Here is an 11,106-nt window from a genome sequence, read left to right on the forward strand (position 1 = left end):
CTCATTAGAAGGCAAACTTAAATTTAACACTTCCTCCAAACACTCGAATGCAGCATCATTTTGCTGTGTTGGATATTATTGCTGACGTGGAAATGCCATGTTGGATGACTGTGGAATGAGGGTTAACGGATGGCCAGATTTGGGACATAAGTGAAAATTTGTGCCTTTTTTTTAGACAAAATAAATTTCGGGCCAGATTTGGGACAATACTTAAACTTCGTGTTTTTTTTTTAAAAACAAAATAGAGTTCGGGCTAGATTTGGGATAACACCTAAAGTTCGTACTTTTTTTTGAGACAAAATAAAGTTCGGGCCAGATTTGGGACAACACTTAAAGTTCGTGCTTTTTTATGGAATTAGCCCTTACAATCACACACAAGTTACTTAAATATTCTCAGTGTTTTTTAACCCCCAACTACATCCACTAATTCACACAGTGTTTAGTCATCATAATTCTTATGAAATAATCTCTCAATCCCAGAAAAACAAATCTTACCACAAGATTTATTGACCTTAATACTCTCGGGTTGCTTCAAGGTGCTTCCTCTTAGATGCTCTATGTGATGAAGACACTTTTTAGATGTAGACAAGAGTTGGATCCAAAATAAGAAATCCTATTTAAGAATCCTATTCCAATAGTAAACAACTCAACTAGGAGACAATTTGGATTGGTTTTTTTTTTTTTTTTTTTTTTTTTTCGTGAGCTCAAACTTGAGACAAAGTTTTAACATTATCTAATTTGGCTCGACATTGGAGCCAAGTCATCTAATTCACACAGTGCTTCATTGAACTTGACTTTCATTGCTACTCTCTCATAGCTCTTTATCGGCTCAATCGCCATAGACTTCTTCCAAGTCTAGGCCACGCTTGGACTTCGACATAACTATAGAAATCATATGAATACCAACTCCTCTTGCACCTTTAGCCACTCCATACCATCAATGTTGAGTGGAACACTGTTCGAATCTAAATAAACATTGGTACAATCACTCAATCCCACACGTATTGTAGACTTATCAAATGTAACATTTATGTTGGCAACATGTGAATTTAATCCCAAGCACTACAACTGATACTATGCTCACCTTGTGCATAACACGAAAACATGTACTTTTTTGCTTTCCCATTGAGTTTATCACACTCAGTCAAATATAATATGAGCAACCAATAGATAACCAACAACATTACTTGACCACACTTTTGCAAGAGTCTAATATCTAATCACAATTAATGAAGATTTATTCACTATGTAGCTTGTCGTACTAAGTACATCCACAAGGAATTTCCTAACTATACCGGCATTAAAGAGCATTTTATGGGACTGTCTCTAATAATATTTTCCTCATCAACTCTAAACTTCTTGTGGTTCACTGCCATTAATGTGGTGTCTCACTATCAATAAATTTTTATGATACTGTCAATTTGCATACGCTTACTGGCCTTCTTTTCAATCAAAGCTCTCAACTGTTTGATTTTGATAATAGCATCAAACTTATACATTTGCAAATATACCCAGGTGAGTAGTCATCCACAACTGTTAGCATAAATATGACACTCTTACTTAACAGAAATTACGATGGCATGTGTACATCTAGTGAATCAACTCTATAATTTCTACGGTTTATTTAATAATTTAGTGAACTACACTTTATATTGTTTGCCTAAGTCATAGCACCCACACGTTTAGTTCCCTAGTCACACAACCACATGGCAGATTCCTTTTGCTCATGCATGTGCCACAATTCAAACCTTCGAACAAATGCATCCAATGTCTCTTCAGTGGTCTTCAAGCTCATATAGGCCACTATGCTTGCTTCTTCTCATTGTTACCGAGACACCTCAAATGACCTTCAAAACTTTAACTTCTAAAATAAATCACCATTTAGCTAAATCTTGGGCACTTAAGGAAATTAAATTCTTTTTTCAATTTTAAAATATGCTTCACTTAAGTTAATGTCCATACAATACCATGATATATCCTAATTCTAACATTGTCAATACCTGCAACATTGCACTCAGCATTGTTTTTCAGTTGCACTTTACAACTATCCATACATTGACAAATAGTAAACTAGCTATTGTTTAATGTAACACAAAACGAATAACCAAAATTCATAACCCATCCATCAAACAATGAATTCTAGTTATATCAACAGAAGACTCAATCATCACCATCCAAGAAACCATTGTCATCTACAACAATATCAATTGAAGACTCAACTCTAATTCATTTACCTTTTCATTCTTTAGCTTAATGAATCCCTTCTTATATATCTATTCTTCCCACAATTCCAACAAACAATACCACTAGTCTTAGACTAATTCATCTATTTAGGTTTGCACTACTCTTGTTAACATGAGTATTGGTTCTCCTACAAATGTCCTCACCTGGGATCAAATTGCAAACCTCATTAAAAATCAAACTTCTTGACTTAGAGGAATTTACTAATAGTAGTAACAGTAACATTCCAACTATTTGGCAATCATATCTCATCATCAAAATTAATCTCAATTGAATTTAATTGATTGACAACTGCTTTTGTTGATATATTTAGCAATCGGCACAACTTCATCCATCTGTAGGTGAAACAGACATTATATCAAGTAGATCTTATTGATTGTAGATGGCTTATCGTATAAATTCAACAGGGCATTCATTAGTCCTGTAGTAGTCTTTGCTTTCAAGATGATAAATGCGACATTAGGAGCCAACGTCAGCTGTATAACATCCAACACTTGTTTATTTTGTAATTCTTAATTAGCTTGCTTCATCGGCTTTGGCTTCTTTCTCGATAGGAGTAAGTGCAGATTCCTCTTGTACAAATGATCCTTAATATGAATCTTCCATAAACCAAAATCCTTTTCATCAAGTTTGTCAATTTTCAACTTCTGCGGTCGCTATCAATTCACTTCGACTCACCCAAACCTCACTCTGGTACTAATTATTGTGAAAAGCAAGTGATAAAAATAAATTGGATACCAAACTTATGTGGCTCAGCCGATGTAACCTACATCTATAAGGAAAGCTGCCCAATATTCCACTATAGATCAAGTGATAAATAGAGATTACAATCATATTTGCGTTACTCAAACACTTTCAATATTTTTTAGGTCCAAATTACACCAAACAATCCACACAGCGTCAGCCCTCACATTTCCTCATGAATTAATGAAAGGAATTACACATGTTATCACAAGATTTATTAGCTTCAACACTCTTTGGTTGCTTCAAGGTGTAATTCATGAAGAAGTCGCCTCTTGGATGCTCTTTATAATGAAGAAACTTCTCATATATAAACAAGAGTTGGATCCATGTAGGAATTCTCTTTTAGAAACCCTATTTTAACTAGGGGTGATCGGTTCTAGAGTGGGCCAGTTCTCAGTCTAGAACTAGGAACAGTCCATTGGTTCCTGGACCCACCTTGGAATTGGCCTATCGGTTATGGTAGTTCTTAGGTGGGTCTAAGAATTGATCGTGAGTACTCTTGCTCTGCATTGCAGATTGGCAAAAATGGTAAATATAGTGATTCGTAACTCCAATGAAATGTGGTGGCGTGTGGGCTAAACAGTTTTGAAGGTAAAGCCTCTATGAAGCAAGAGGGTAATGGTGTGTGACAGCAAAGATCAAGACCACAACAGGGATCTGTTAAAGCACTGTGGAGCATTGAAACGTGCAAGGAATTTGTCTGGATCATGCTAGAATTGCTGCTCAAGGGCTGGAGTTTATGGTGATGATGGTTGGATGCGTGTTGAAACTTGGCAAAGAAGTTTGGGCACAGGTACTTACTGGAATTCATCGAAAAACCTGCAAAAAAGAGCTCGAGTGCAGTGGCGGCGTGGTAGTGTTGGTGTGGAGGCATTGAGGACTGCGGGATCATTTCTAGAACTACCGGATATTAGTTGGAATTTGCTGGCCAACTTGGAAGCTTGATGGAGAAAGTGAGGACTCACTTGAATGAGGTGGAATCGCTGGATGTTTGCGTGGGCGGTGAAGTGAATTTGGGAAGGCCCAGAGGGTACTCCAATTAGGGTTTTGAAACATAAGAATTTAAACTATAACATATGTTATATATATATATATATATATATAGATTGACTGTTGGGGTGGGTGTTCACACTGAAATTGAGGACTGGACCGAATTCCACGGAAACCACCCATACTTGATTGATTCGGGCGGTTCTCGCTCCAGTCAAGTTCTTTTGTTCACTTCTAACTCGATAGTTATCAACTCAACTAGAAAACCAATTTAAATTTGCGAATCAAATTGGATTGACTTTCCTTCAAAAGCTCAAACTCTTGACAGAGTTTCGGCAGAAAGATACGTGCGAACCGATTATATCAATTGATTTCTTTGGCCAAAAAATCTTCCGGAGGATTTCGTGTTATCGCCGGAGCCCCACCTTTCGCAGACGTAATATATGACTTTTCTACGTGAATTCAGAATATATATATATATACACACACGTTATTCTCTCTGCTGGAGAGTCAATCCTAAAAAACCCATTATTTTCATCGGTCCCATGCGCGAGCCCATGATCTTACAAGCTTCATTTTCCCATGGACATCTACATCTCCGGTCGCAGCAATACGGGGGGTAACGATCAACTCGATCTCATCAAAACGGTTGACTTTCCCATTCTTTTTCTTTTTTTCTTCCTCCCATATTTTCTCTTTTTTTTATTTATTTATAAGAATTTATGTTCATAGCTTGTGTTTCTGTCGAATTTATGGCACTCTGATTGTTATCGTTTGACGCGCCATCGGAATCGGCATTTAATGTTGTTGATATGGTTTTCTTTTGGGAGGCAAACACGCAACCCCAAGGCAATCATATAACATGCTCGTAAGAGTTATCTTTTAGGTTCTTTTCTTGATATTTTTTTTGTAAATTTTGGCAAGGTTAATTTGTTAACTTGTATTTATTGGGGAATTGTTCACTAACCATGTACAAAAGATTCAAGTGTACCAACGGTTTTCGTGTTATTTGTAATTAGTATTTTCAAAATTGTAGTGTTTTTGACATGACCCGTTTTTTAGAAATTGTGGAGTTTTTTTTTTTTCAATGATTTATTTACTGCATTTGACCTTATCCAATGTCATAAAGAGTTCGGGAGTGCAAGTGGAATGAATAAATAAATCTACTTTGCTAGCTTTGATGGCAATGGCTTTAATAAGGAAATGTCACATGGCCTCTGGAGATGCAATTTGTTCTATTCTTTTCATGGGTACCATTTGAATGAACAAATTTTGGTCAGACTTAGCTGGAGATCTCTATAACAATTCATGTGGGTGTGGGTTTGACATGTTAGCAAGTGGCAACCACCAATTTAAAGCTAAGCACAATTTAATGTATTGATAATTATGAGAATTTTATTAGTGATTTCACTAACTTGATAAGTTCATTCTTTTCCCGAACATCCCATGCACATACATTAATTACATAAGGTTTCACTAACTGGTGGCAAACAAAATCACATTTCAATTTATTCTTATAAACTATGCCAAACTTCTTTGGTGGGTTAAGTTCTTATTAACCCTCGATAAGATCCTACCCTTAAAGTGATTTCAACAAGGCTACCGTTTAAGAAATGACGATATATATATGTGGCATATCATGTGACATGTGGATCGAGCTCTATATCAATATCCGTTGAATATCTTATACTCAATTTTGATCATTTCAAGTGCATGACGTCGATATTTTTGAAAGCCTACACGGAATTTAATTAAGAAGTCGACACGTCAATTTTTACGGTCCACAACCTTTTGGCTAGGATCAAATACTAAATCTAAAGTACATGCCAACCTTTTTCTCCCCCCAAGTACGGCGGATGGATACGTATGTGTCGCGACAAAATACAAGGCGCAATGGGAAGGGAAGGTGTGAAAGCGAGGACAAACGGTCCCGGCACGTGGGACCCGCCCCGATCTCGGGAGAGACCCGGTAAAACGACGGTGGATATTGACCTGGAGGTCGTTTCTATGGACCGCCTGTGGGCCTGTTTCGCTTTCTAATTGGTTGACTTCTCATGGCCATCGAGCCTGCCATGTTTGAAATTAGCAAGCGCCCCCCAGTACAACACAAAAAAATACGTGCAAGGCAAAACGCATTCTGCGGTGTCTAACGCAAAGCGATTATTCACGCGCATTTGCTACCCGTCAATCAGAGACGTCCGATCATGTCTGGAGAAAATCATGACTCATTTTCTATGTATCTGTATATGCACTTGTGTAAAGATTCTTGTTTTACGATTTGAATGAAAATATGATACATGTCACACATTCAATGATAATTGAATAAACTAATCTTTGGAATTATGAAAAAAAAAAATGAGCATCCTTACCAAGAGCAGAATACTCCCTAACGAAATTCTAATAACGACCGGTAGGTCAGGGATTGGAAGATCACTGTACTTCGCGAACGTCAAGGCCCGAGGCTGCAAGCTAGCTGATAATCTACAAGCATTGCGCCAAACTTTCTTTCTAAGCCTCTGTGAATTGCGTGCCTTCGGTGAGATTCGAAGAACACAAAGAGGTGCAACTCATTTCCACACAATTTAGAAGACTGTCGTGCTCCATTTCTTTCTTCTTTCCAAGAAGCACGCAACATCGGACAATTTCTTTGAAGGAGAAAAGTAAAAGAAATGGAATCGGTGGTTCCGAAATTGAGGCCCTACCTCGTGGTCGTGGTCAATGGCGACGGGCTTGTTTCTCACTACTAGTCAACCGAAGACAAGTGGGTGCGACACCGCAAGTGGGCAAGTGCTCCCTTTGTATTTTCTTTTGGTTGGTCGAACGTTCACCCTTCTACTGTCATGACCGGAAGAAACAGCTGCCCGAGGCATGGTGGGACATCAAAGCAGGAGGAAATTCTCGGTTTGCGAGGCTCATCGAGCTGCGGGTCAACGGCTCTGAGCCAGCGCGAAGGGTCGCGCACGGTCCAAACCCGTGGGATAGGAGATATTATCCCACACCCACAATAATCGGAGAAGACCAAAAATCTCTGTTTTGCTTGGATTGGACTTTGGCCAACGAGGCGACTCCGGCTTGATACGGTTTGCATGTGGTCAGCGAGCTTATAACGGGCGATTTCCAAGTGGGGAATTCCCTGATGTCTGTAACTATGTCAACCTAATTAAGAGATGAAACGATTTATTAAAGGTGACATTGCTCATTAAATTTATGGTACATTCGTTTTTGAATTACATAGGTCTCACTAGAGATTCATTACATTTTAGCAGGTCTAATGTCCCTTCTAACACATGCATAACTATAATTATGATGCAGAAAGGTAGGATTTTCCATACCTACGTGATCATGTTTAATATGATTCCACTTCTTTGTTAATCAAAAGTTGGAAGGAGCAATAGGAGAAGTTCTAGAGACATATTTAAAATGAAAAGAGCAGATTTTCATCTTTAGTTTTTCCTGCCTTTGTTTGGAAAAGATGGGACAAAAGATGGGACAAGAAGGGAGGGAAGTAGGTAAAGGAATGAGTTTAGAAAATAGATTGAATTTTTAATATCTTGTAACTTCTCCATCACATTCTTCTTTTCTTAAGTTAACCTCCTCCCGGACGTTGGTGGTCTAGTCAATACTTTCTGAGTCTCATTTACCTTTCCCCCTAATTGCGGGCGAAAGTGGTTGCTTTTGGACCACATTCTCTACTTTAGCCTGAGAAAACCAATGCCTACAGCAAAATTTTAATTTAAATATTTGATTTGGAAGAAGTTACATGATGAAATGAAACCATAATAAGATGTTTTATAATGATATGTATCATCCGAAAGCTATGTTCACTAGTTTGTCATTTTCACTCTTCTTTGCAATCTTCTAGAGTAAGCTCCTTCCACGCTTTTACCTGTCTTTCTTTAGTGTCCTCGAATAGGATTCTTTCACTTTCGTGAAAGAACAAAAGGTGACGCTCCTCTTTGGCAGGTTTGTGGAATTTAACTTTTGATGCTTGTTGGTTGAATAGAACATAGTATTATAGAAATTAGTTCACTTGGCAAGTATTAAGGAACTTGTGAGAGGATCCAAGACGTAGACCTAGGAGAAATTGAGTTTTGATGCATTCTTTTTATGTAAAATTTCACGTAATTTTATCGAGCACTTGATCGGTATTACGGTGCAAGGCGAGACAAATTAATAGAAAAAAGTGAGTAACGTGCACATTTCTATGCTAGTTGTTGTATGAACTTATGTTCTTAGAGTCAAATTGCAAGATGATTAGCAGAGCTAGATCATGCTTTGATTCACAACCATCATAAGAATTTCTTCCAATTCGTCTCCGTTTCTCTCAAACTTAATTAATCCGTGATGGGATAAATGTTTGCAATTATGTGGCGCTCCTGAATTCCCAATTAAACTTCCATGACATCATGTCATCACATGGAATACAGTCATCGTTGTAGCTGATGTTGACATTCCAAAGAGATGGGTATTTCCTCGATTAACGTAACCATCTGTCCAATTTTCGGTAGCATTCGTCCGCACGACATATTAATTCATTTTGGTCAACTAGAGGACAAATAATCGAGCTTGTTCAGGTATTAATATTAATTTGTTTTCATATCATAGACAACTCACTTTAATTATAAAGAAAAAGAAATGTGCCGTATGCAGGTTAGCTCTTTCACCGATGCATTCATCCTACGTTTAAATGATGTTGATTAGCCATTATAGTTTTTAGCATGTTATTTCTGTAATTACCGCACATCTTAATATATTTCGATCGATTTATTTACGTCCAAATACACTTTTATGTATTTACATAAGATTTTTCCAACCAATGATTTTTTCAGATTAAACAGATAAAATTAACAGCATAATGATGATATACTTTTAATGAAGTGCCGGCGTTGAGTTCAAAGACAAAATGAAAACAAAACTGGTAGGCTATGATTGCAAGCCAGCCTTGCCCAGCTAGCTCGTGAGCGATAAATTTGGAATCTGCATTAGGGTCTTCTTCTTTCTGGGGCCAGAATTAGTTTCTCTTGGCATATATAAATGCTTGAGGTAGACCTAGACTTATCTCTGATTCTTTTAGTCCTTATGATACTCTACCAGATATAATTTCATCATAAACACTAGCCCAGCCTTTATTTTTTATTTTTTTGTTTGCTTAGAATTCAAATTAGAAACTTGTATCCATAGGAATGACTACGATTGGAAGAAGATTCGATGATGTAAGAGAGATGGGGGATTAGTTGTCGGTCCGTGTCAATGAAATGATCTTTAACCATGATAGCCAAGACCTGGGATTATGTTTACGTATACTTTATGAAAAAGTTTCTCCCTGATAAGCAACAAGACTTGGACTTTGTGCATATCTTATCGATTCTACCTGTGGAGACAAGGTTTTATTTATGATTATTCTAGAAACACTCGAAAATCATATTTTATATAAAATTATTTGGATATTCAACATATCAATTGCATATAAAACGAGAGATGCAGTATGTCGATAACATATATATGTGTGTGTGTGTGTGTGTGTGGTTAACATGCGACTTGGTAGCTCTTATTAACAAAATCTATCAACATATCCTTCATAATATATGTGACACTTTTTGAGATTAGTTAGTACCAAAGGAAAATTTCACATGGATCACGTAAATAATAAAATCCTTGAAAACTTTGAGTATGTAGATAAACACTAAAGCAATATCATAATTCATTTGCTCTGATCAATTGGATTCAATGTTTCATTTATTTGGGTATTTCGAGTCAACTCTTTTTGTCGGTGTAGTGGTGTCTAATCTTGTCTGTCGAGATGTTAATAGTATGATGCATAGCATCATCTCATTGCTTAGATTTTTATGGCAAATGAGGATTTCACACTCAACTATGGAGCCAAACCTAGGCCAAGGAATTTGATTCTCTATATCGCCTTTCCACCAAATAATGGACTTCCCTAAATGATCGTGGTTTCAACCATACTTCAACTCAATACACTCTGTGAAATGACTCACAAGGTTAGTGAGATGTTTCACATAGACATAAAACAATAAGACCCCCAAAACTTTGAGCATATAGATAAACACTAAAGTAATATCCAAATCATTTTGTTTTGGTTGATTGGATTCAATGTTTCATTTATCTAGGTATTCTGAGCGAACCCTTTTTGTTGGTGCAGTGGTGCCTAATCTCATTTGTCAAAATGTTAATAGTACGATGCGTAGCATCATCCGACTACTTGGACATTTACAGCAAATGAGGATTTCACACTCAACTATGGAGTTAGAGCTAGGCCTACGGGTTCAATTCTCTACACCACCTTTCCACCAAATTATGGTTTACTTAAATAGTCATGGTTTCAACTATATTTCAACTAAAGGCAAAAACTCTCGTCTTTGCGAGCGTCCTCTCTACCCCATGGTAGCGTTCTCCCCCCTTTTCCAAACCCTAAAACCCTTCTTTACAGTTTTCTTTTCCTTTTCCTTGCTTCCCGATCCCCGCTTCATTTCTCCCGTGATCCTTACACCGCCTATCTAAACAAAAAAAAAAAAAAAAAAAAAAAAAAAAAAAAAAAAAAACCCCAAAAATCAGATTTCTAAGCAATATGCTTGAGTATCTTCTCAACGTTCTAGGTATCGCCCGAACACTCAGTGGGATCACCGGATCGGCAGCAATCATCGTGGTGAGTCTTCCTCGACGTTCGTAGTGATCCGAGCTGAGAATCAAATAGTTATGTTGTTCCGCATTGCAACTTCGAAAGGTGGTTGTCTGGCTGACGAGATTGGAGTGGATGAGGTCTGGATCTAGATAAACCAGATGCTAGGTAACATTGGAGATGCTGATCGCCTAGATTTGAAACTTAAACAAGTGATCGAAAGTTAGAGAATATGGAGAGCAAAGAAGAAAATGAAATGAGGGTGGCTGCTTTATGTAAAAGTCTTGGGCACCTATGGTCTGAGGAAGACGTAGTTGAGGTATCTGCTGAAATTCCCCAACAGAAAAGGGAAGAATGTGGACGCACTCTATTTGGAAAACTGTTCTCCAAACCAAATGTGAACTATCCTGCCTTCATAACAACAATGACAAAAGCATGGAAATCAGAAGGGGTCATATGCTCACAGAAGGAACCAGGGCACTTCACTTTTG

Source organism: Eucalyptus grandis, chromosome 4 (assembly GCF_016545825.1).
Source record: "Eucalyptus grandis isolate ANBG69807.140 chromosome 4, ASM1654582v1, whole genome shotgun sequence".
Lineage (NCBI taxonomy): Eukaryota > Viridiplantae > Streptophyta > Magnoliopsida > Myrtales > Myrtaceae > Eucalyptus > Eucalyptus grandis.